Source organism: Protopterus annectens, chromosome 3.part0, assembly GCF_019279795.1.
Source record: "Protopterus annectens isolate FY-2018-M chromosome 3.part0, PAN1.0, whole genome shotgun sequence".
Lineage (NCBI taxonomy): Eukaryota > Metazoa > Chordata > Ceratodontiformes > Protopteridae > Protopterus > Protopterus annectens.
Window position 1 is genome coordinate 791,324,001 of NC_056731.1, and position 26,771 is coordinate 791,350,771.

The following is a 26,771-nucleotide window of genomic DNA, read 5'->3' on the forward strand; positions in this document are numbered from 1 at the left end:
AAGTTTATAAGAGCAATATTTGAAATATGTTTCCCTCCCTTTTTATCCTTTGTCCCACACTGGTCGAGCTTTGTTTAAGTTTCTTGCTCTAAGAGGTTTAGAGGTATGGTAGTCCCTTGTCAAGCAGTTGTACTTATTGGGCAATCGGCTATGACGTCTTCTGCCTGTCAGGATAGTTTCTTCAGAGTCTTACCTTTCGACTGTCCAGATCTTTCCAAAAATGTCAAGACTTTTGCCTCTTATTTTTGGCCAGTTCCTCACACAGTTTATGGTTTTCTGACAAATCACTAGTATAATCTCAGGAAGAAAGACACTAAATAACTACATGACTTTGAGCTTCAGACTTCTTGTCCTTCAGAAACTGCATGCTAACACAAATTATGTTATTCTAGCAACTTTCTAAGGGTAGAAGAGCCATATTTAAAATGTGTTCTTCTTTTGGGACTTTGTCCCCACATTATGTCATGCTTTGTCCAGATTTGTTATGCCAAGACATTGAGAGGTATGTTAGGAGTTTCTGGATGTTCCTGCTGGATTTTTGTATGGTGATCTGTGAGGCAAGATCTTTGGATGGACCGGACATCGAAGCAACTTGCCTTCTGTTCTTCTGTTCCTCAAAAATGGTTCCCTTAGGGCAGGGGTGGGCAAACTTTTTGATTCGTGGGCCACATTGAGTTCTAACATTTGACAAAGGAGCTGGAACAGGAGTAGATAGATGGCATGCTTTGAAAACATCACCTCATTGGGGGAAAAATACACATCTTGGGATATGGAGAAAACATGTGCTTTAATTTCCAATGAAAATGAAGAAAAGCATTACAATAAAATCTCTGACTTCGAAATGAGTCTTTAAACACTGAAAATCAAATAAATGACCATTTTATTTTAAAGCACTGAAAGTTCTGTTATCCTTCAGGATATCACCATCACTCTCCTCCTGACTGTCTTTTTTTCAAAACGGTAGGAGATGCAGATGTACTTGTCCTGTTCCTTTTATTCAATTTGTTTCCCCCGTGCCAAAAGTCAACAACGACCAGTGCAAGGACGAAACAGTTGCAGCAAGTCAGTCTGTGAAGCGTTATATTTGATCTGCACGCACTGTTTATTTTAACAACGTGCGTATCACGGAGACACACACATTTTAATGGGAGCAGTGTTGTTGGTCTCCTTTTTTAGCCAGCGCATCAAAGTCTGGAGTTAGTTTTGTTGTGGCGATTCTCAGGATGGATCTGAGGTGTAGGTCTGTTAACTTGGATCTGTGGCTGGCTTTGTTGATGTTCATGACGGGTAAAGTGCAAACGTGGAGTAATAGGCCTACGCTTCACCTCAACAAAGCCAATATATCTAGAGTGCACCATCTAGTGAGGAAACATCAGAATTGCAGGGGAAATAAAATATTAACAAGGTTAATTTATTAAATTTTTTCAAGTTTGGCAGGCCGAATCAAAACGTTTAACGGGCCGCATGTGGCCCCCGGGCCGTAGTTTGCCCATGCCTGCCTTAGGGGAATCAAACCCCTCTTGTAAAACAATATAAAATGGCAGAGCAGAAATAGAATCAGAACCATCACACAGGTTTTTGGATCCCGCCTACCTTGGATCCAATGTTCCTAGCACTACCTTCAGATCCCAAGTTCCTGAGGATCTGAAAGACAGTTCTTATAAAGTATTTCAACTTCTTCCTCCCTCATCTGATCATAAGATCCCAGATCCAACTGACTGGATTTCTTCTCGGGAGGTATAAACATTAGACTGCTTTCTTGGATCAGAAGCCCTGCCTCTGACATTCAGATCCGGAGTTGCTTAACAAAGAGTTCATTCCATGGATCCAAGGATTTCAGATCCAACATGTGGCAGGTCACCCAGAAACAGCTGAGTTGTTTTCGGATCCAGTCCTCTCAGATTGGGAGCTATTAGTCAAGTAGTTTTCTTCTCTGATCCAAGGTTCTCAGATCCAACATGTGTCAGGTCACCCAGACAGAGCTGGGTTGTTTTTTCAGAACAGTACCTTTGGTTCTGGAATTGTTGTCAGAGCTTGGCTGTGTTCAGATCCGACACATCCCTCAGATCCAATGATTCCAAATTTTTTCTTGTCCCTTCAGCCAAAAAAAATAAATAAATAAAATGAATGATGTATTTAGTCCAATGCATAGCAACACATATCCTGTTGTTCTAGCTCATACAAAATTTAACATCTGTGCCCCATTTTAAAACATTTCTAATGGCTCCATGGGATTGCTCCCTGAAACTGGTTCCATCTTTACAACCCAGTGTACAGGTCTGTCTTGGTGATTTGCATCTAGCCCTACCTGAAAACCCTCTACCTTACTTCACCATAGGTTCCATTTTTCTCTCCCTAGTGCTATGGCCCAGGATCTAACCTGTCCCTTTCTACCAACGGCCTTCAGCTTGACACAGTGACACCTCTCTAAGCCATAGAAGATTGGAAAATGAAACTTCCATACTTTCATCAGTTCGTGCCTATGGAGGATACCAAATGCCTTGCAGACAGATTATCGATGTATCCCCTTAAGAGACACGCATACAAACCGTCGTACTATCTCATGGATCCCCAAGACTTCCTTACACCTTTTTGGACGAGAGTTATTAAACAAATTTCTAATTCTTCTTTTCACTCCAATTCTTAGGAAGACGTCACAAAGTTATTTCCTCAACCATCTACTGCGTCCCGTATTTTCAGATGGTTCAATGCTTCTTATCCCTTATATACAAGACACCTTTCAACCAAAATTGAAATATTTTAAATTCACTTCATGTACTTCCCAGCAATGCTATTAAAATATGTACCTAGAAAGGAATCCACAAAAATAGATTCCAAAATTCCCTTTTTCATAAACCCCATCAATGTGATTAATACAGGAGACCAATTTGCATATAAATGCCCTAGAGATGAGACCGGTGCTTCTAGCGTTGCAAGCCCTTTGAAAAATCCCCTCGTCCAGGGGACTACATGTCAGTGGCATGATATATCAACAAGCAGTAAGGAAACAGATCTTATCTCCTATGTTGAGAAGCAATGAGAGTTTAACAATGGGTAATTTCTTCCAACTGCTTCTTGACTGCAACGCACATTCCAGGGAAGGCCAAAATTCTAGCAGACAGGCTCAGCACAACAATTCTGATGCTTCACGAGTAGTCTCTATATCAATTACTGAAAAAGATGATTTTCCACAGATGGGGTTAACCTGGCTGTGACCTCGTTGCATCCCCTTCCAAAAACAAATGCAGCAGGTTCTCTGCCCTGTTCTCTGCTCATGGACAGTCACTGAGAGAAGCTCTGGTCCATGTTTGGCCCTCCGGTCTTCTCCTACTCCTTAGGCCAAAGTTTCTTCAAAAAGCACAGAAGGTTGAAGATCAAAGTGATCCTCATTGCTCCTTTTTGGCCTCTACAAGTCTGGTTCTGTTTCCGTTGGTTTATCCTAATAAGCCATGCATAGACGCTGAAATATAATCCAGATCTCCTGTCCTAGCCTTCAGGGCATTCATCTGGATCTTCCAGGACTAAAACTAACCAAATAGTTTTGCCAGTTCTGATGCTAGCTAGAAACACCAGGCTCTCATCCCTGGCTCAGAAGATGTTAATATCCTCATATTAAGCTCCTACCAGAAAAAGCTATAAAAATAAATGAAAGAGATTTTTTTCTATATGGACTCACCAAAAACATTTGGACCCTTTTATACTCCCTACTCCTGTAGTTCCAGACCTTCTTTCTTTAATTTTCCAAAATGGACCAAGTTTTTTTATACTGCTAAAGTGCAACTGGCAGCCATCTCAAATTATCACATAGGAGCAAACTCATCATCACTTGCTTCATCTAAACTGTGTAATGCCTTCCTCAGGGGGACCCTTTTAGTTCGACCTCCCATAAAATACTCCACTCCTCCTTGGGGCTTAACCAGAGTTGCCAACTTTCCATGTCAAAAATTCTGGACATGTACGTGAAAGCAAAATGCATTTCATTTTGATACCCCCACCCCACCCCCACACAGCCACTCCAATGTCCCATTACTTGGCTATTTCCCCCCAGTTGCCATAAACACTGTTCAAAACTCTGTGTGCGTACTGTCTTCTGCTTTGCTTCTACAATAATTACAGATATTTGGATTTAATTTCAAACTTTTATTTCAAATTTCATAGTACAAACCATACATATTTGATCAACAAAGCAATACAGTTTCACAGTGAAAACAGACTTGGCATTAAAACGTCTCTTCCTTTGAAACTCACATTCACTGAAACAGCACTGAAACCCATGTTCAAAGAAAATGCATCTGGCCACAGTGGCCAGTGGCAGGTTAAGTTTACCTTTGGGCTGTTTTCATAGGCCCCTTGCACACATTTTTAGGACCATGCAAAAGTTCTTTGAGTCACCTTCCTGATTGTATTAAATTATAATATATGATAATTAAATTATATCCCTTGAATAATACAGCAACCCTTGTTAGAGCATGTTTTAAATTTATAGTTTTGAACATTTTCCAGTAAGCAATTAAACAAAACATATGAACATTTCAACCATAAAAGACTTCTCAAACTTCTATCATTACAATCCACCAATATCAGTCAGTATGCAAAATCTCTGCAGAAGAAAAAGTCATCTGAATAATTCTACATTAAAGAGATCTGTAACAACTTTATATTTCAGTGTTTCGTCTACAAATTCAGTGCCTGCTGCCCTTGAAGAATAAATTGCCTATTTACATTAAAAATAGTAAGCTGATAATCTGCCCTTTATCTTGACCTAAACAGTATTGAGGAACAAAAAAAAAAGTTGACAAAGCGCTATTTTCTAAAATACCTTTCAGAATATCAGTGCACATAGTATGAAAAGACCCAGTTTGATATTTCCTTGCTTACAATGCTTTTTGTTTTCTATCTCACATACAAACACACACTCTATCCAGTAAATGACAGAAATGAAACCTAAACCAGGAAAATAAACTGTTGCTTCGTTATATGCCAGACAAAAGAAGACTGTTAGCTAACGAACCAAGGGACATCGGGCATGATAAACATGAAGAAAAGTCTGGAAATTTTTCAGAAAACATGACTGTTAATGGTGTTTAACACATCCGCCTGCCAACACAAACTGTGTGATCTCTTAAACCCGCAGATATTTCAGAATATGCACCTGTGGAAACAATAGGGGTAATAAAATAAACTCAAAAATGACAAACGTTTTCAGAATCTTAGAATTACTACCAGTCTGCTGCAAGCCAACTGGAATGTTAATGCAAGCCTGAAATTTAACTGCTAACCACAAAACAAAAACAAGTGTTAACGTGCTGTCTAAAACAAAACAAAGGTAAAAGAAAATTATTATCTTTATACATTTAAATATAGTATATATAAATATAATCTTAAACCCAACAGCACTGATTTTCTGACATATCTGAAATGCAGTTGGAATAGGGCATAAAACAAACAGGCAAGCACATACCATTCAATTATCTCTGCATCACATCAGCAGTATGCAAATCATGAGCATTACACATGAGTTTATAGTGCAATATTCCTTACACAGTCAGAGAAAAAAGTGTGGCACTACAAATTTTCAGGTTTGTGCTACAAGTCTAAGGAAATAAGTGCTTTTCTTGAAATTCTGAAACTGTAAGTGGGAGCAGAAGGAATTTTTACCTCAGTGTTAGTATATGTAAGTAACAGAGGTATGGGAGTATACCTCCTGCACAAAATGTTTTTAATATGTAACAGTGAATTTTGTACTGCACTGTTATTTTCATGGAAGTGTACTTAAAATATTGACAGTGTCAATGCTTTTCAACCTGTGCAGAGCATTAGCATACTAGATACTGGACCTTGACAGATTTGGGCTGTAATTTGTAAACTGTTAGTGGTTTTGTAGACTAAAATGGCCAAAGAGTTTCTCCAAGAGTGATACACAAGAACAATGCAGGCTGTATAGGTTCATAGGTAGGTACTAGGCTATTGGCCCTAGGACCTATATAAGCCTAGCCAAAAAGGTACCTTGGCTTTCGCCACCCAAGAAAATTATTTTCCTGTGCCCCTGTCGAGCAGAGCCACAGAAGTGATCCCCGTGGTGAATTTCCTATTTCCCATCCAATCATCAAGATTTTTCTTGAAGAGTGCTAATGAGGAGCTCTGTTTGACATAGATAGGTAGTCTGTTCCAGAGTATGGGAAGTCTCTGGGACAGGAATCTATCCCCCCAGCATGTCCTATTTATTGTGGTGACAAGGTTTAGGTCCCTACAGCGTGTAGCTCAGAGGGATTGAGATTTCTTTAAGTGGAGCATGTCCAACAGCTCTGTGTTTGACATAGCTTTATATATTAGGCAGAGATCACCTCTCAGTAGGTGATATGCGATGGAGTAAAGCTGGAGTTTTTTGAAACGCTCTGCGTAGGGCATCTGTTTCAGGCCAGTAATCCTCTTTGTGAGGTATTTCTGTGGCCTCTCCAGTTGTTGTAGATGTCTTGTGAAGTACATACCAAAAGGGGTGCTGTACTCTATAATGGGTCTAATGAGTGATGAGTAGAGGGGAACAATGACCTCTTTTTTTCAGGATAGGAAACCTTTTGTGATGAGGTGTGCCACATAGAAGAATTTCCTGACCACTGTGGCGATGTGATTATCAAAGGAGCGACTACTGTCCACCTGTGTCCCAAGGTCTCTTATCGGTGTTACGTAGACTACCACCTATGTGGTAGTTCATGGGTACAGAGTTTTTTCCAAATGGGATGACAATGCACTTTTTGGCATTGAGCTTCAGACCATGGCTTTGACACCAGGCATCTGTCTCAGTGAGGCCCTTTTGTAGGATGTCCACATTCGTTAGGAGTTTTGATTATGGCTCCCAGTTTGCAGTCATCTGCAAACTTTGTTTGCCAAAGATCTTCTGTGTTAGTCTGTACTTCACAGAAGTAGATACCAAACAGGAGAGGACCCAGGACTGAACCCTGTGGTACTCCACTTGTCACTGGTCTGAAGTCGGATTTGAAGTCTGCTACTTTCACAGTGTGGGTTCTGTCCGTGAGCCAGTTGGCAACACATCTTGTGACATAGGGATTTATACATAGGGGTATAGTGAGTTTATCTATAATTCCAGAGTGGGGGATGGTATCAAAAGCCTTGGCAAGATCTAGATAGGCTGTGTGAGCCACCTTACCCTCATCTATGGCTTTGGTAACTGCTTCAAAGAAGTCTATCAGGTTTAGGAGACATGATCTGCCTTTTACAAACCTGAACTGAATGGGATCCAGAGTTTGGAGATTACCAATGTCTTTGTTTATGAGTTCCATGATGATACGTTCCATGGTCTTGCAGACCAGACTCGTCAGGTTAATGGGGCCGTAGTTCCCGGGGTCCATCGTGGCTCCCTCTTTGTGGAGTGGGATAACCATCATGGTGCGCCATTCAGTGGGCACAAAGCCTGAGGTGAGGCTATGATTGAACATGGTACTTAGGTGGGATGCCAGTTCGTTCTGTAGTTCATGTAGAATGCAGCCTGGAATATTGTCAGGTCCCATGGATGCTGTGTTCCTGGCTTTGGAGAGTGTGCTTTTTACCTGTGCAGCTGTGATTACAGGAACTTTGCATTCTTCCGGTATAAAGATGGACCCTCTCAGGGGTGAGAGGGGGGGCAAAGTTAGCACTGAACTTATCTGCCAGGATGTTGGCAATATCAGTCGGTTCTGTATATTTAGTGCTATTGTGATGTAACTCAGAGCAGATCTGAGTGTTGCCATTGAGATTCTTGACATAGCTATAGAATGTTTTATGGTTGTCTTTAGAGTCAGTAACAATTTTATTTTCATAATTAGCTTTGGAGGATTTTATGAGGAATCTCAGCTTCTTACTGAGGCTGACCAGGGAGCGATTTTACTCTTTTTTGCAACAGTTTCTTTCTTCTGTTGTAGAGTTTGTTTATGGCAGTGGACCACCAGATTGGCTTCCTTTTTTTGGAGGATAGCATCTTGGTTCTGATAGGGATAGCATGATCCATGCACTCGTGTAGTTGATTATAAAGTGCATTTGTGTAGGATTCAGCAGTCGTACCTCTATTGTCCGTCTGTATGGGTGTCATGAAGTTTGCCACTTCTGTCTTAAGAAGTGTAAAGTTGGCTTTGGAGAAGTTTTTTATGGTAGTTTCCCTAATGGAGGGTGGGAGCGGGCTGTGGATGTCTAGGGGTGATTAGCTTGTGGTCATATCTGACCAACGAGGAATTGACCTCTGGTGTGGAACACAGGTCACCCATATTGGTTTTATGTGAGACATATAAATACATTTACACAATACAAGCACACCCGTCACTCTGACTGATCAAATAAATATCTCTAGGGGTCTCAGATCACTGATAACAGCGGCGAGTATATTTTTATCAGATTTCCATCAACTTTCAGCTTCATGGTAGTGAAGAGGGCCTGCCTGCCTTAACATTTGCAGTCTCAGTTGGTCTTAACCATAGGAAGTTATTGAAGAAGGTACCAGTCCCAAATGAAGTCGCCCTTTCTCAGGCTTCATTGTACACATACATACACACACACAGTCCTACCTCCCTCATTTGTCCGACCAGTTGTGGTGGTCTGCTGCAGTCCAAACATCTTCAAGAAAGTGGAGACTAGAATTAAAATTCCACCCAACGCACGGAAGATGAAGATGTCACATAAATGAGAATCTCGGCTTCTGTGTCTGTGTGATGGTGACCAGATGCAAAAGATGTCCTTAAAGAAGAACACCCTTTAAAAAAAAAGTACTTTTTTTTTTTTTTTTTTAATTGAAAGAAAAGATTTTATTTTTTCCGGACAAGAAAAGGCAGTCTCCGTATTCCAGACAGTCCGGAAGAATTCTGGACGGTTGACAACCCTAGGCTTAACCATGATCTTACAATCTTTTCTTCAACCCCCTTTTGAACCCTCAGCCAAGGTAGACTTAAAATAACCTTCCTGGAAAACTGCATTCTTAGTAGCTATCACTTCAGCTAGAAGGGTAGCTGAATTGCAAGCACTGTCTTCTAAACCCCCTTATTTGACTTTTCATAAAGACAGAGTGACCTTGTGTACCAATCCTTCTTTTTTATCCAAAATTACTTCCAAAAACAGTACTAATCAGGTAATCAACCTACCAGCATTTTTCCCCAATTTCCAAAACAAAGGTGAATATACTCTTCATCTTCTAGATGTTCTTAGACAATTGCCTTTTTACCTACATAGAACAAAATCTTTCTGAAAAATCTGACCAGCTGCTCATCTCATTGTCAAATGTTAGAATAGTAAGGCCAGTTTCCAAAACTATTCTGGCCAAATGGATAACAAATTGCATTTTTATGTATATTCTTCCAAAGGTATTGCACTACCTAAAAATATGAAAGCTCATTCTACCAGATCTACGTCTACATCTCAAGCCTTCTGGTCCAGAGTTTCTATTGATGACATTTGTGCAGCTGCTTCTTGGTCAAACTCCCATGCATGTATTGTACATTACAAACTGGATATTATTTCCAGAAAGCAGAGCTGTTTATGGTTCCACCATGCTCCAGAATATCCTTGCATGAGGTCCACCCAAGGTTACTGTAGCTGGGGACTCTGTCCCACAAGTTGAGAAATGAATGAAAATAACAACATCACATAAAGAAGTTATGTACTCACCATAACATTCAATCTGTGTTGTCCATTTTCATTCTTCCTCAACCTTCCCACCTTCCTTCCTCCTGTCCATGACTGTGGAAGACCTGATGGATATACATATAGGAACCAAAGTTCCTGTTTGAGCCACTGAACTTTATTCTATCACTTTCAATTCCATAGTATTTAATTTGTATATAGTTATAGATTTACTGTAAATATATTATCAGCAAACGCGATCTGTGGTAATCCGGGGGAATGAGGCATTGTGGGTAAGGTAGGAGCTCAAGAATTGGATCCTAGAGCTATAGAAAGTGGCCAAGTCAGCTCCAAATGTCAGATCCAAACTCACAGGTTGAGGAAGAATGAAAATGGACAACACAGATGTAATGTTCAGATGAGTACATATCTTCTTTCTTTGCAAAGACAGCAAGATAGCTATGTTATACGTAATAACATACGTATTTATTTGCTTTGACTATTGGGAAAGTCTGACTGAAAAAGCCCCTTTTCAGAGGAGGCCTGAGGAGATAAGGTGTACATTTACATACATTTGCACAGGCAATTAAAATAAGTTATCAATAAAAAGTATCATGTATAATTTAACAGGTGGTCACCATGTCAAGTACTCTGTATAGCATTTACAGCATGCTGAAGTCACACATATCTGATGAACATTCAGCATTATTTTGCAGTTTCATGTATGAAGTCACATAGAAAATTTAGTACACAGACAGCAGATGAAGCTTGCACATGTTTTGCCCAAACAGTTATTCTCTTGAGACCTGTAAGCAGGAGACATTCGATAAGTCCATTACATTGCATTGGATACATTTGATGGAATTGAAAAAGCAAGTGATTTCAGAACATTTTATTTATTTAACATTTGCTGACTGGGAAAGTCCAACTAGGGAAAAGCCTATTTTCAGTGGAGGCCTGGGGAGAAATGCTCCAGATGCATGTCTTTGGAATGTGGGAGGAAACTGGAGTACCTGGAGGAAACCTACACGAATGCTGGGAGGACATGCAGACTCCACACAGAAGGTACCCAAGCTGAGAATCAAACTGGAGAACTTTTTGCTGTGAAGTGACAATATTAACCACTGCACCACTGCGCCGCACACATTGGAAACAGAGATGAGAAATGGAAACAGATAAAACATGATGTCTGTTTAAATTATGTAACTGCACCCAAACAAGTAAAAATGACCTCTTCAGTGAGAAACTCCTTGCAGTATTTGTTGAAACTATAAATATATATTTTTTTATTTATCATCTGTTTACCAGGAAAGTCCAACTTGGAACAGGTTAATTTTCAATGGAGGTCTGGGGAGAAATGCTTCAGATGCAGGTCTTTGTAAAGAGGAAGGAAGGCAGAGCACTTGGAGTAAACCCACACAAATGCAGAGGGACATGCAGACTCCACACAGAAGGCATTCCAGCCAAGAATCGAACTGGAGAATCTCTTGCTGTGAGGCAACAACATTAACCACTGCACCACTGCGATTTCACCAGTTGTGCACTTCTTAATATCAACAAGAAAATAATTTCACCATAGTAGATGTACAATTGAGAACAACTTTACAAGAGTAATAGGATGTGTGAAAAGGAGTTTCAGGATTGTTTGCACATTGATTACTAGATCTGAGGGATGTAGTAACAGATTTTATTATTAATGTGCTGTAAAGACGTCTACAGTTGTATGCTCAATTGAAGTTTCTTTCTCTCATCCTTAAAGTGCATATGAGTAGCTAGCCGTTGTATTCTCAGTTCAGGTTTAAATTAAAGTACATATGAGTAGCTTAGCCACTGGCAACCCTGGAAGCCAATTTCCTGCAATATAAATGTGACAACAATGCCCTCTCCATGGACCACCTATCACAAAAAAGGACACTTTATTTATTTATTTTGTTTGCAGTTTTTCTAACAACTTGAGAAATCAGGTTTGGAATAGATCATTTTGACCTGGGATATCTTCAAGTGGGGCTAGATAAATACATTAGCAGTTATTAAGAGAATAAGGGGAGGATAGGGTTAACTGGGATGGAGGGATGTTTAGGAGGAAATGAGGTAAGGATAGGGAGGGGCTTAGAGGGTTTTGTTAAGTGTAACTGAGGTAGGAGTCACATTTTTTGGTGTGAACTTGCTAGATGGCAAGCTTACGTCCAGGACGACCTGAATACTGTGGTGACACATATGCCGTGGGCTATTGCTGGTACTTGGAGAAAAGGTGGGTAATTTTAAAATTTTTTTGGGGGCAAGTTGGAGGGATTTTGCAGGGTTGCTGGGTGGCATATTAAGAAAGTTGCAGAGGTGTGTCTGTTTTCCACTTGGGATTAGGCATTGTGGTCCTCAGATTCGTAATGATTCGCAGCTACATGATGATAGCTTTGTATAAGGCTGGCTCTTCTCTCACTTTGATCATGGTAAGGGAGTGAGCCATGGCTCTGTCATTGTCCATGCTGGAGTGAATGACTTGAGATGTACCTCCCTGGACTACATGAAAAGAGACATGAAAGAGCTCTCAGATCATGTGGCTCAGGCAGGTATGACCCTAGCCCTGAGTAGCATCCTGCCTTTGCCCAGAATGATATCACAGTATAAGGACAAAATGATTGATTTCAACAATTGGCTAAGCTTCTGGTGTTATTCAAAGGGGATCTAGTATCTGTCTGCCTGGGACGACATGATTGACAGACCACGATGCTTTGACAGAGATGGTCTGCACCTGTCGCCCCTGGGATTCAGGTTACTGGCTAAGGCTCATGCCTCCCCTATAGTGCCTTTCTTAGGCAAAGTTCAAAGGTCAAAACCACCACTATAACAGGTACAAGCATACAAAATCTGAAGGTAATCCTACTCAATGCTAGAAGTTTATACCTCAAAATGCACTCTCTCGAGGCACTCCTAAAAATGGAAAACATCGATATCTGTGCAGTAACTGAGACCTGGTTCAAGGCTCCAGAGAGCACCCCTGCAATACCAGGCTACAACTCTTACCACACTTTTCGACCACCAAACCAGGACCAAAGCATTAAAGGTGGAGGAGTGTTCATATTCACCAAGAATATTCACAACACCAGGCTAGTTGCCCAACACAATGTGTCTGAAATTCTCCAGGTGCAACTAACACTAGGTAAGACTGCAATCCAAATTGTAGCTTGCTACAGATCCCCCACCATGCCCCAAGATTCTCACTACACCTTTCCAAACATACTGGAAAATATTAAGATACAACCAAACACCCTAATACTGTGAGATTTCAACTACACTGCCATTAACTGGGAAAACTACTTGTGTACCAATACCTTTGCCCGACGGTTCTTGGAATTCATAAATTATAATGCCCTGGATCAACTAATCCTTAGTCCCAACAGGGGCTCCAATATCCTCGAACTGGTCATTACCAACATGGGAAATCGATGTTCCACACCTATGGTCACCCCCTCGTTGGTCAGGTCTGACCATATGCTAATCATCCTTGACATCCACATCCCACCCCCCACCCCCTAGTAAGAAAACCTCCGTAAAAAACTTCTCCAAAGCCAACTTCCTGCTACTCAAGTCAGAACTGACAAATGTCATGACACCCATGCAGAAGGGAACTGAAAGGTCGACTGCTGAAACCTACACTAAGGCACTGTACAAGCACATCCACTCGTGTATGAATCGTGCCATCCCCAATTGAACCAAGACTCTCTCCTCCAAAAAAAAGGAAGCCACTCTAGTGGTCCCTTGCCATAAACAAACTTTACAACAAAAGGAAGAAACTGTTGCAGAAAAGAGGAAAATCCCAGGATGCAAAAAACTCCTTTACCAGCCTCAGTAAGAAGCTGAGATCCCTCATAAAATCCTCTAAAGCTAGTTACAAAAATAAAATTGCCAAAGATTCCAAAGACAACCACAAGGCATTCTATAGCTATGTCAAGAATCTAAATGGCAATGCTCAGATCTGCTCTGAGCTACAACAGAATGGCATTAAATATACTGATCCCAAGGATACTGCCAATATCCTAGCAGATCGACTGAGTGCAAACTTCACCCCCCCTCTCACCCCTTAAAGGGCCCAGCTCAATACCTAAAGATTGCAAAATTCCGGTAATAATGGCCACACAGGTAAAAAATGCACTTACCAAAGCTAAGAATACAGCATCCATGAGACCAGATGACATCCCAGGCTGTGTACTACTTGAACTACAAAATAAACTGGCACCTCACCTAAGTGTCATGTTTAATCATAGCCTCATCTCAGGCTTCATGCCCACTGAGTGGCGCACAGCTACAGTTATCCCACTCCACAAGGGAGGATCCACCTTGGATCCCGGGAACTACCGCCCCATCAGTCTGACAAGCCTGATCTGCAAGGCCATGGAATGTATTATCATGGAACTTATAAACAAAGACATTAGCAACCTTCAAACACTATATCCTACTCAGTTTGGGTTTGTGAAGGGCCAATCTTGCCTCCTGAACCTGATTGACTTCTTCAAATCAGTCTCCAGAGCCGTGGACAAGGGTAAGGTGGTCCACACAGCCTATCTGGACCTTGCTAAGGCCTTCAACACCAACCCCCACTCTGGAATCATAGATAAACTTACTAAGTTGGGCATTAATCCCTACATCACTCGATGGGTTGCCAACTGGCTTACTGACAAAACACACACTGTAAAAGTAGCCAACTCCAAATCCAGCTCCAGACAAGTGACAAGTGGAGTACCTCAGGGTTCAGTCCTGGGACTGCTCCTGTTTGGCATCTACTTCTCTGAAGTACAGGCCAACACTAAGGGACTCTGGCTAACAAAGTTCGCAGATGACTGCAAACTGGGAGCCTTTACTGAATCCCCAAATGATGTGTATATTCTACAAAAGGGCCTTACAGAAACAGATGCTTGGTGCCAGAGCCACGGGCTCAAGCTCAATGCCAAGAAATGTATAGTTATCCCCTTTGGGAAAAAACATATACCCATGAATTACCACATAGGTTGCAGTACACTAAACACTGAATGTGTGATAAGAGACTTAGGGGCACAGGTGAACAGTGGTCTCACCTTCGATAACCACATCGCCACAACAGTCAGGAAATCTTTCTATGTGGCACACCTCATCACTAAGGACTTTTCATCCAGAAAAAAGGATGGCATTGTCCCACTGTACTCATCTCTCATTAGACCCATTATAGAATACAACGCCCCATTTGGTATGTACCTCTCAAGACATCTGGAACAACTGGAAAGGCTGCAGAAATACCTCACTAAAAAAATCACAGGCCTAAAGCAGATGCCCTATGCTGACAGTCTAAAAAAACTCCACCTATACTCTGTCACATATCGTCTACTCAGAGGCGATCTTTGCTTAACATACAAGGCCATGTCAAACCCAGAGCTGTTGGACATGCTACACTTAAAGAAATCCCAATCCCTCAGAGACACATGCTCCAAGGATCTAAACCTTGTCATCACAATGAACAAAACATGCTGGAGGGATAGGTTCCTGACCCAGAGACTCCCCAGACTCTGGAATAGACTGCCCATACATGTCAAGCAGAGCACCTCTTTGGCCCTCTTCAAAAAGAACCTTGATGATTGGATGGGAGATAGGAAATTCACCCCAGAGATCACGTCAGTTGCCCTGCTAGACAGGGGTCCAGGGAAGTAAATACTGTGGGAAGAAATAGCCAGGGAATTGTTATGGCTAGGCTTGTATAGGCCCTAGGGCCAATAGCCTAGTACCAGACTATGAACCTATGAAGCTATGGTGTACTGAATCAGGTTACATGCCTGCCGTATTCTGGAGGGCTGTGGTTGTGGTGATCTCGGTGTTTCACTGCCTCCTTGATTCTTTCATATGGTATCGCTCATGCCTACAGCGGGGTTGAGAGCTTGTGGTAGGGGATCCTTTCTGCTGCAGCCATTGACAGTGGTGTGCGGCAATTTAATTCCCATTCATTTGTTTAATTGGTTAGTGGTGTATTTAATTAATTTTTCAGCTCATTAGTAGTGGTGGTTTATTGCGATCAGGTGCAGGATCCTCTGTGGGGGTCAGTTTGCCATTCGCATCTTAAGGTATTTTCCTCAGTGGAAGCTGCATATGGTGTTTTTCCTTTTCCTCTCGTTCGTGGGCTCTGACGAACTTTGAGGGTCAAGATTTGCTGCTCACGCGCGGTGACGGTTGGAAGACTGTGGTCGGCTTGTAATCAGTGAATGAACAGACATGGCACTCCTACACTCTTAAAATGAGACAATACTAAATGCAGCTGTGGCTGTAAATCAGAACTTGGTTTTTGCTTAAGTAAAGATCAAGCACTTCTTTATATAATTCAGGCATGGAAGGTTATATAAGAAAGAAAAAGAAAAGACTGTGGTAATATTTCCAGTATTGGCTCATTACAGTGCACTCTTATGGAGCTCTGTTTCAAACAAAGAGACATTTCTTTGGCAAAGCATATCAGCGCTTATTCTAAACAGTCTGGAGTATTTTATGGACTTTTAGTCAGCATGGGTAAGCTCATGAAGATAGATATAACCTAATTATTGTTGCACCTGCTGAATAGGCATAGTTGTTAGAGGAACAACTCTTTCCAGTTTGTGGTAGTCATAACAGCAGCTACCTGTCAGACAGTGTTTGTCATCTATCTGTGCAAAACTTATGTATTCAAGTTTTTTGTGCTGCAATACATTTATGTATTTAATTTTTAAACCGCATTGCCGAATTTATTTAAATAAAGAATTTTATTATTCTTTAAAAAAAATTAATAAAAGCTGTCAATCCGGTATTGCTCTTTCTGGCTGGGCATTTACTGTAAGGAGGGTGTTTTGAGGTCGCTTTCTGTTGACTGTTTCAGAATGGCTGGTTGCCTTATTTGCATGAATTTTGTGGTCTTTTGTCTGTTTGCATAATGGACTATGTGCTGGCATCAGACTTGGAGCTTATGATGTTGTTTTGTTTTGTGGAGCTTGTTGGGATTTGGAGTCCAGAGTGTCTCACAATTGGTATAGCTGGTAGATACTCAAGGGTGTTGGTTTTCCATGTGGATGCATAAAAAAAAAAAAAAAAAAAAAAGGGGGGGGGGGTAGAAAATGGTGGTTTCCTGGTATGATGAACGTGTTTGCATCTTGCTCCAAAGCTTTACAGATTGCTTCTGTATTTCCAGAATATATGGAACATTTGGACATCAAAAAACGTCAGTGATTTGAGAAATTAGTTTAAAATGTTCATGTGGAGAATGGCTACACCTAGCCAAATGGTGGTTTCCTGGTATGATGAATGTGTTTGCATCTTGCTCCATAGCTTTATAGATGGCTTCTGTATTTCCAGAATATATGGAACATTTGGACATCAAAAAACGTCAGTGATTTGAGAAATTAGTTTAAAGTGTTCATGTGGAGAATGGCTACACCTAGCCTGGAATGTATTAAAGATTTATTTGGGATAGTTTTGACTGCAGAGGTTTGATTTGGCTTTGTGCTGCTGTTTGAGTGATGTTTTCACGTGGTGTCTCACAGAGGGCGAAGTGTATCATGGCCATACGACAAATAGTGCTGTACACTCGGTGTTGCTTACCTGTGCGGAACCCACTACACATCTAGACATGGTGGCTATGTCGGCTGAATGGTTCTCAGATTGCACTCCCTATGGTAGTGCGGGTTGCACTAATTGTGGAGGGTTTGGCAGATGGCCAAAGCAAGCTGTTTTGTAACCATGGCTTCGCCTTGACATTGGTAAAGGATGTGACTGTGCATTAGCCATTCAAGAGCTGTGTAGGGGGAGGGGGGCAATTTAAGTGTTAAGTGTTACTGGCTTTTCAGTGCTTATTTATATAAGGAAAAAAAAAAAGAGCACACACAAGGGTCCTGCACCTTTTATGAAGGAAACTTTGAGTCTCATGACTGTAGGTTCTCCTCCATGACTGGTACATAACATAGTATCATAATCCTGTGCCAAGGTATGGACTGGAATCAGGTAAATTCATTAAGAGATCTCTTTTTTATAAATGTAAACAGCATATTTTAACCATCCTATGACCTCCCTAGTGGAGGTGGTTGGTAAACCATTAGTTTGTGTCCACATTTTTCCAATTTGTTCCACATTCTAAAGGCTAAGTTTCCTCATTTGGAAAATGGAAGGTTGAGAGCTGGGCACTGGGCAGTGACGTTCATGGAGTTTTGGACTTCAAGTCCTTCAGAGTGGGTAGGTTAAAGCAATCCTGTGCTGGCTGCTTTATAAGCCTTAAGGGTAGTGCTTGGTACAGTTGGCTGAAAAGGGGTTCTATTGTGGATGTAGTTTCTTGGCAGGGCAGTTGTCAGTTTGGGGGGAAACATGTTTTCATTACAAAGGAGGATGGACAAAAAAGGGGGACAGCATGACTGAGTGGCTGGGTCTTGCAGGAGGATTTGTTTTGGGGTAAGGGTTGGGTTTTGTATGGTGGGCTCGTCTTGTGGTATGACTATATTACTACAATACCACATTTTGCACAGTAAAACAGATAAAGTAGCCAGGATTAAAGACAAGCACACTTAATAGTACCTCAGTAGGAAAAGCAAAATAGGCAAACCAACTTTGTACTTGAATTACTGTGAGGAAAAGGTTATAAATGGAAACCCGAAGTATAAAAAGATGGAGAATGTAAATGCATTCTAAATAACCTTTTATTAAGCAGTTACTGAGTCAGCTCAGGAAGTTCTTAAATTGTGTGTTTCTTACATCCTTGTGGTAGATTCTGCTGTATCAGCTTTAATAACCAAATGCACAGTGACAGAAGAAGTAATGAGTGTTGTACTCAGTGTGCAGTACATACATATGTAACTACAACATGTAGTGTGCTACAGCATGGAGGAAATCCTGCAGGCTACTGTAGTCACATGGTAATGTTTCCTAGACACTGTGAAGGGGGTAGTGGTCCATACACACTGATTATAAAGGCAGTGCCCATTGTGCACTGCATTTTTACTGCCACTGACATGCCCTCTGCCATACTGCCTGCTGTCTCATGTTCCCTTGGGGACCATGGACATTGTTTTTCCCCTGTGCATTTGGTTATTGAAGTTGTGGGCATGGCAACACATTCTTCTCTTTGCCCACAGGGAATTTGCAAACAGCCATATTTCTCTGCAGCTAAATGTCACTTCAGCCATGTGTCCCCAGTCAAATGTACCACAAGGAAATGTCTCACTGCCTACGCGCCTGAACCCTCTTTCTTAACACAGATGGATGTGTAATTATGTGCAATGATCACTGAAACAGAAAATATGAAAGCATTGTCTTATGTGTTCAGTAATAAGGACCCACATGCAGTGATTTTTTTGCCTAACTTAGAGAAATATAGTATCAATGCAGGTCGCCATGTATTTGATATGACTAAGTGTTGTAATGATACTGAATATACAACAAACATGGAGATGTAATCCCTATACTGTGGCATAGCTGGTGGTTTAGCAATTTGGCTTGTGTCATTAACTGCTTTCCCACCTGCTTTGAGTTTATAGGTTTGAATCCCCGGTCTATATTATATGAACAAATGTTCATAATTCGAAATGCTCTAAAGAGTGAAAATGCCAGACCTCAAAGTGCTTCTTGTGGGATCGCAGTACAGTGAAGGTCGGAATATTTGCCCTTTCCTCACTGTAGGGCGATCTCAGAGTTGGTATATATATATATATATATATATATATATATATATATATATATATATATATATATATATATAGCGGGGGTGCACATAAAGAGTTTGAGGTCTGACATTCGATATTATGAACGTTCGTTCATATAATATAGACCCTGAATCCCACAATAGTCTTTTAAGTCCTGTCATGGCCAGTTTTTGCATGTTAAAAATTGAGACATGTTTGTTACTTGTAACTTATGTGACTTAATCTCTGCCTTGTAATACACAATTATTTTATGCTGCAGATGAATGTGCATTTCTTCATTATCTGCAACATTTTAAGGTAGTTGTCTACCATTTACTAACTTACCATGGATATCCCTGTGATTCTAGTGCAACTTGTATTTAAATCAAATGAGATATGCTCAGCATTATCTATAACTTGATTAATATTCACATGCATTAATATTTGCCTATGCTAAAATAATTTGTGAAAAAGTCAGGGTGCATTCCATTTGAGTGTGTTGTAATGACATTTGATTTACAGCAAATCTGGAAATGTAATCTCTTGACTGCCATATCGCTGAGGGTTAGTACTAATGGAAAGGTAAATGACTGCTGTCCACCATCTTTTGTGTTGCCACTTCAGACATTTAATTCTTGTAATGTGCAGCTCTATTTTTTCTAGAGATTTAAACTTGTTTCTTTACTTGCAATTTACGTAAATTATTAATCTTCCACATTGGATTACCTCATCCCCTCACTGTGTGGATCTCGTTGTTGTTTTTTGTCCATGTCCATAATTTGGAGGGCTGAAGGATAATGAGGATTGTCTGATGTTGACTGAGGTTCAACATCTGTCATAAAGGAAAGCTCAGCATATGTCATTTGTTTTTATTACATGCCAGATATCTACATAGCTATGCATCAAAGACACATGCACAGACTTACATAAGTGTATATATGTTTATATTTGATGTGCATGATCTCTTTGTACATATATCAAGGCATCCTACCTTGTAAACAGCCTGCATCTAGAACAGCATTAGTATTTTGATATTCTGTATACAATTGTCCACTTACTCAGCATGTGTCCTTTATGTGTTGCATGCTATGTGACAGAACTTACAAATTTCATTTATTACTGGGGGAGATATGCTAAAATTTTACAGGTCATTCTCTTAACCTTAATGTGTATATTGAACTAAACTTTTTAATATCAATGTCAAATGTGCGCAATGATCACATGATTCTTCAGATGTTACGTTGGGCCTGCCTCACATTTAAATCAACTTGTATATCATTATGCATGTGTAGACAGGGAGACATAGAATGTCATGTTTAAACTGTGCCATTACAGATCACAGATGTTTGAATTTCATTTGTGTTTTGCATAGCAGAAAGCAAGTAGATAGGTAAGTAGGGTTCTGGACTTTGGTATGAACGTAGGTGGAAGATGAAGGTTTGACTCTAGCTTTCTCTAAGTTCTAGTTAATTGTTCCTAGTGTGTGTGATAAAATTATTCACTGAAATAAATGGCTCTTAATACAAGCTGCTACCTAGGCTTGTATAACAATGTTTGATTACGTCATTACTTTATTATAAATACATTCTGAACTGAGTTAAAGTAACGTTAAAGATCAAGTGCACACTGACAAAATCAAAGCAACCTACCTGTTCTCAAAAATTATTTTCCTCAATAGTTGCTTACCTTGGCAGTCTTTCTGTTATTTAAGTTTGCATTCTCACTTTTCTTTTTAAGGAAGATCTCTTCCAAAAAATGCCTTCCATAGCAATAACATGCTCTGCCCTCTGATTTCATGTTGGGCTCAGCAGAGTCTATTACCTGGTCAGAAAGAGTGAGAAAACCATGCAGAGAGATGATTTTCATATTGAGACAGTTTTACTTTTTTTTGTCTAATTTTCAATTTTAAGGTTAGGTACACATTAATCTGATCTTCAAACTTTGATTCATTTAGTGTTATGTGAAAACAAATGAGAAGGCTGCCTCTGATTCACTGTCACACAAGCATGTCATGTACTGCACAAAGTTCATAACTCTTCAATGTCTCTGATTTTACTAATGTCACTGAATCTTAACTTAACTATCCACTATTTTTGCAAAATGCTCTGATTTTGCCTCATATTTTACCCTGTCCGTCCCTCAAAAAAGTTTTGATTTTCTAGTAAATCACTGAGGATTACAGTTGGATACTACTGCTAGATATGCTATTGCAAAACCTATTCCCTTAATAAAAAACATACTGCAGTCAGCCCATGTGTAGCATTAACATACTTAATTCTTACCAAAAAAAATAACAAAAACAGAGGAAATAGACGCAGCCTATTAGTGCAGGAGCAGAAAAGACCCAACTTTGCTTCATCGAGCTGACAATCGTGATATACTGCCCTCGTAGATCTGTGATTAGTCAAAGTTTGTTAACAGGAAATAAGAATAAGAATAAAATGAGACATCACAATATCCAATAAACTGGATTTGCACAGTAGGAAGCCGTTCTGTCATCCCAGAAGAAAGTGAAACACTGGAGGTGTGTGCAAAACATGGTTGCACAAGACCTTTAAATGATGTTTAACCTCATAACACAGGATCACTGTTGGAAATTAATATTTCTTCTCCTTTTATTCATGCATATATGGAGGAATGTGGTTGCAATTGTGTTGTGTGCATTGAGTACATTCACAGACTTGAGAAGCAGTGAAGGAAGATGGGAACATGTCATTATCTTCAGCCTTATTCAATCCCTGTAGAACTATTAGCGTGTGTCCATTTCCTGTATGGGAATGTTATTTAGCTGGTATCCCTGCATGCAAATTAGATGGCAAGATTGCCATAATGCATCCACAAAGTAAATCTTCTAATTCTTAATGTATTGTGTAAACCTTTTGCTAAGCAAATGTCTTTGTGTAAACTGCATTTGTAAGTATCACTCAAATGTTAATAATATGAGTTTAAAAGATGTTTGTCGGCACAACCAAAATGATAATCAGCTGTGTTCTACCCAATGGAGTTTTGATGTCACGATCTTGTATAACTTATGTGTGTTTGCTGCATTGAGTTTTATTTGCTAGCATCCAACACAGTTTTTACTGTTTCTGCTGTGAGCAGCATGCAGGAATCAACTTTTGTGTAGAGTAGTTGGATATTTGCTATCTCACAGTGTCATTGATGTCTGCTGGGTTGTATTGCTTGAGTTCTAATCTTTTCACACTGATGTTTAGGTCAATTGGGTGTCGCCCAAATGGGTGTCAGTCAAATGAAATTTAGGTCAAGTGAAGTAAACCCGAGTGCATTATGTATTACATGGATTTATTGCTAATTTGTTGCCCAGAACAATCTGATTTACATAGATAAGTTTGTAATATGTTAGGGTTTGATCTATTGCACATTTTCACAGAAACATAACAGATAGATTACTTGTCATGTTAGTAGTACAGTTCATACATAAGAAATACTGATTTTTTTTTGTTTTACTGTTAAGACTCATTTGGGAATGTGTAAGAACTTACAGTTATTACCACGTTACAGCATGCAAGGCCGATACCAATCCATCCATCCATTGAAGACAATGAAAATGTGCTCAACCACTTCTGGCAGAGTCTGACATTGAGGACCAAGGTGGAAACCAGGATGATGATGATGGTGATAAGAATGGACCAGGACCAACACATGGCATCCTTCTAGTGGACTGACAGTGACCACTTCTCCACCACACTAGCCAGATGACCTGAGGGACTAGATCTGTGATGCCATCATTGATGTCTTCCAGACTCAGATGAGGGACATGATGGGCCAGTTCTTCCAGGATATGGCAAGGGCCACACACAACATTTTCCAGGAGATTGCTCAGGAGATCTTTTGAGACATTTAACTCCTTCAGGGAGGGTCCTGTGGGTTGTAAGTATTGCCTTTGTGATCCAGTCATGATGTGTTTCTATTTGGCTATATTTTATTATTAAGCACACATTTGTGCACGCATCCCATACTGCAGTCATGCTTGTAAGATGTACAGCGCTATTTGACTTGTCTGTGGCTATATATTATCACTGAATTATGACACTTGTTAAAATATGTCACAGATATTGTCATCATGGTGCCATGTGATCATCAGACATCAGATGATGACATACATGTAGACAGTGTAACGGACAATCCGGACAGGTATTCCTGCAATCTGTATGTGGCTTGCCTCATCTGCATGTGGTGGACCATGACATTGTTATATCAGATCAAGTCTGCCCTTGTATGTGACAGATATATCTGACACAGATAGCATTCTGCCACTGTGACACACTTGTCTTGCTGGCATTGCTACTTTCATTTTATTTTCAAACCTCTCACTGTTTTAACATCAAGAATATACCATAAAATAAAATTGCCTGTAAAACAGAGATGCTTGAAAAATGTAACAATACAGTTTAAACAAAATATACTTATGATGTATATTATGAAATGGTTTTGATGTTTTAGTTTCACTGTCGACTCAATTTTTTCCTTATGACCACGTCGACAAAATGATGTCACCTTAGGTACTGACAATCAATCATAGAATGTACACGGCGACAGGGCTACATGGTCATTTATACCTTGCCAGTACTCACTCTTAGACTTTACATCCTTTGGCAAGGAGTAATAGGTTAGTCATGCTTGGAGTGAATGTCCATCCAATTGTCTACGGGCTAAACAATCTCAGATGAAAAGTAAAATAGCAGTAAGCATGGTAACTTTATACCAGCTTGATTTTAGGCTCAGAGAAACTAACCAGCCCTGATATTTGGAGTTTTGTTATTTCAGAGATTCACGCAATCATAGAAAATGTTAATATCCTGCATCCTTGACACAGTAAGCAACTTACTAACAAAGCAGAGCCCTAAACCCCTACATTAACAGATGAGGGCTCAGTTTTCATGATTTACATGCACCAGCAAAGCATTATCAGTAATCAAAAGCAGCATACGTCTTTAGAGGAACAGCTACTCACATAATGATTTCATTAATAAATCATTATATGTTCATTTTCAATGTAGGGAGTTCCATCTGTGAGACATAACAGACAGTTTGTGTTCCTCAGATATAAGACACGCCTATAGCTGCATCTCACATGGACCACTAGTAGATTAGAGGTGAAAATCAAATACTGTACTTTGTGTCTGTGAGGCAAACACCTTAACCATTATACCCACCTCCAACCCTCAGTGATACAATTATGCAGGCAATCAGTCATTGTGGGGTCAGTCTTTCCTGATGTCATGTCAGGAATTTTCAGCTTCAGGAAAATTGTCAAGGGGCTGTCCTAATCAAGAAAATTATTTGTCAAAATAACACTTTTTGTCCCAAACACTGTAAAAGTTGATATTGTAAAGGGTAAAGAGATAACCCCCTACAGTAAGAGTATATTTACATTTGCTATTGAAATATGCCAACATACTTTAAATGGAAATTAATAACACAAATTCAAGCATGTCAAGTGACTATGCTCTCATTTTACTGCCACCTACAAGCAATGAGGTCAAAATTTGTTCATAGCATTTTTATTTAAGGATTTATGTTAAACTAAATACAACCTTAAACAGCAATAGTGATGAAAGACTATATTGGAGTATCTAGCTTATGACTATCTACTTTTGCAGCCTTTTCCTAACACTTCCTCGGTGCCTTCATTATCAGCTACTTGTATTTTTTTACACCTTTATTGAATTATCACTTAAGACACAGGCAAACATAAATTTATATAAAAGAAAACAAACCATGTTAACATGTTATCAGCTACTTCTTATTATAATTCATTATTTTTATATTAGATGAATGCAATAAATTGAATACATGGATGTGAATTGTCAAACACTAGGCCCAGGAATACTGAAACTATTGCCAATAACAGAGTGGTCTACCTTATAAATTATAATTGTTCTAATTTATTAATCAGTGTTTTGTGTATGACCCCATCGGACATGGTACAAAATCTGCACTCAGAAACATAGGACCAAAGGGATAGTAGAACAAGAAAGAAAGGTCAAAGTACTTTAAGGAAACAGACATTCGGAGGGTGCTTAATAAAAGTAATAAGAGGAAAAGAGATACAAATGACCAAATACAACTGAAAAATGAATTAGAAGACTCAGCAGTAATGTGAGCAAATATTTTGTTTACAAAGATGGAAAATTGTGGATGACATTTTCTTAATGAATAGTTTTAAAGTCAAAGGTTACTAAATGTGGTTCAGGAATGACTGGGACAGATGAAAAACTCACGACAATAATAGTAAAAGGAGGACAATTACAACAAGACATAACTGTACAATCTGTAAACAGAGAAAAGTTGATAGGTCAAAATGTTTCTCTTTAACTTAAATCCTGGTTCTCTAGAGGAGTCTGCGTGTAAAATATATCAGTATTCAAATATGCTCCCTTCCCATATCCATTGGTTTGTTTTCATGACCTTATACTATCATTCCTTTGTGTTTAACAGTTAAATACTAAATATAGACTTTTTATAAACATTTTCATAAAAAAAAGTTGAAATTCTGATTCTGATTAAGTACACTGATAACTTTTTAGCATTAATTTCAAGTCTAGCTATTCAGTAAGCCCCAAAAGCATATTATTTGTTTTTATAGTTTAATTTAAAGAAATGCTCAATGCCACATATTAACTTTCCAGTCATCTTGCACAATTCTTAACATTTGTGTCTGCTGCAATATAACAGAGTAATATATTGTCAAATGTATTTGAAATTTAAAAAAGGCCTTTTCCTCAGAGGTGACTATCTTTAAATATTGACCACACCAGGCAAACATAATTTTTAAAGACACACTAGCATGGAAACCTAGAGATGATAATGTTTGGTTTGGAGGTATTGTTTCTTAGCAGCGCATGGTACATATATTGTAAATGTTGAATGTTGAGAAAATCTGCTTTGACTTCCATTATAGCCTGTAAAACAATCAGAAAGTCTGTGTTGGTCATATAATTCCTTTACTTTAGTGGCAAGAGGCTTGAGAGTGATGACTTAAGGAAAGCCTGTGCCACTAATCTAATTTTGTGCATATTTTTAGAGGTGACTGTGGTTGGTAAAAGCTAATCATAATTTAAAAGTTAAATGTCTAGAAAATAGTGCAAAATACGGCCTTGAACAATTTCAATCCTTACTAAGACCTCAAAGACAAGTCAAAAACCAAGAAAAAATGCTTTCCATATTTTTTCCCTTTATACATTTTTAATTATTTAAAGATTTAATATAAGGTACATGAATCATCTAACACCAGAATATGAATACTGCTGTATATCACAAAATATCCCTAACCACATTCATAATCTCTATACAAAATCTATGCTTTGCATCATTTGCTGTCATTATCAGTTGTGTTTATTTTGATCAACGTGAGCCAACAAATAACAGTTTCACCCTTTATGCTAGGAGTTAAGAAAACTTTCAGTTCTGATCCCACACCAGCTATTTGGACTCACTTTCTACTTACTGACACACCAGTGAAGTATAGTGTAAGTTCAGGTGATGTAAAAGATCCTATTG

The 26,771-nt window shown here is 39.4% G+C and overlaps 1 long non-coding RNA gene across 1 annotated transcript in view; it reads left to right on the forward strand.

The window, feature by feature from the left end:
• Window positions 1-23,614, forward strand: part of LOC122796559 — a 193,235-nt gene extending 169,621 nt beyond the window's left edge. The window contains exon 3 of the long non-coding RNA XR_006363988.1: window positions 22,723-23,614. This is a non-coding gene — a long non-coding RNA (uncharacterized LOC122796559). The remainder of the gene's footprint in view (window positions 1-22,722) is intronic.
• The last annotated feature ends 3,157 nt before the right edge of the window (window positions 23,615-26,771 follow it).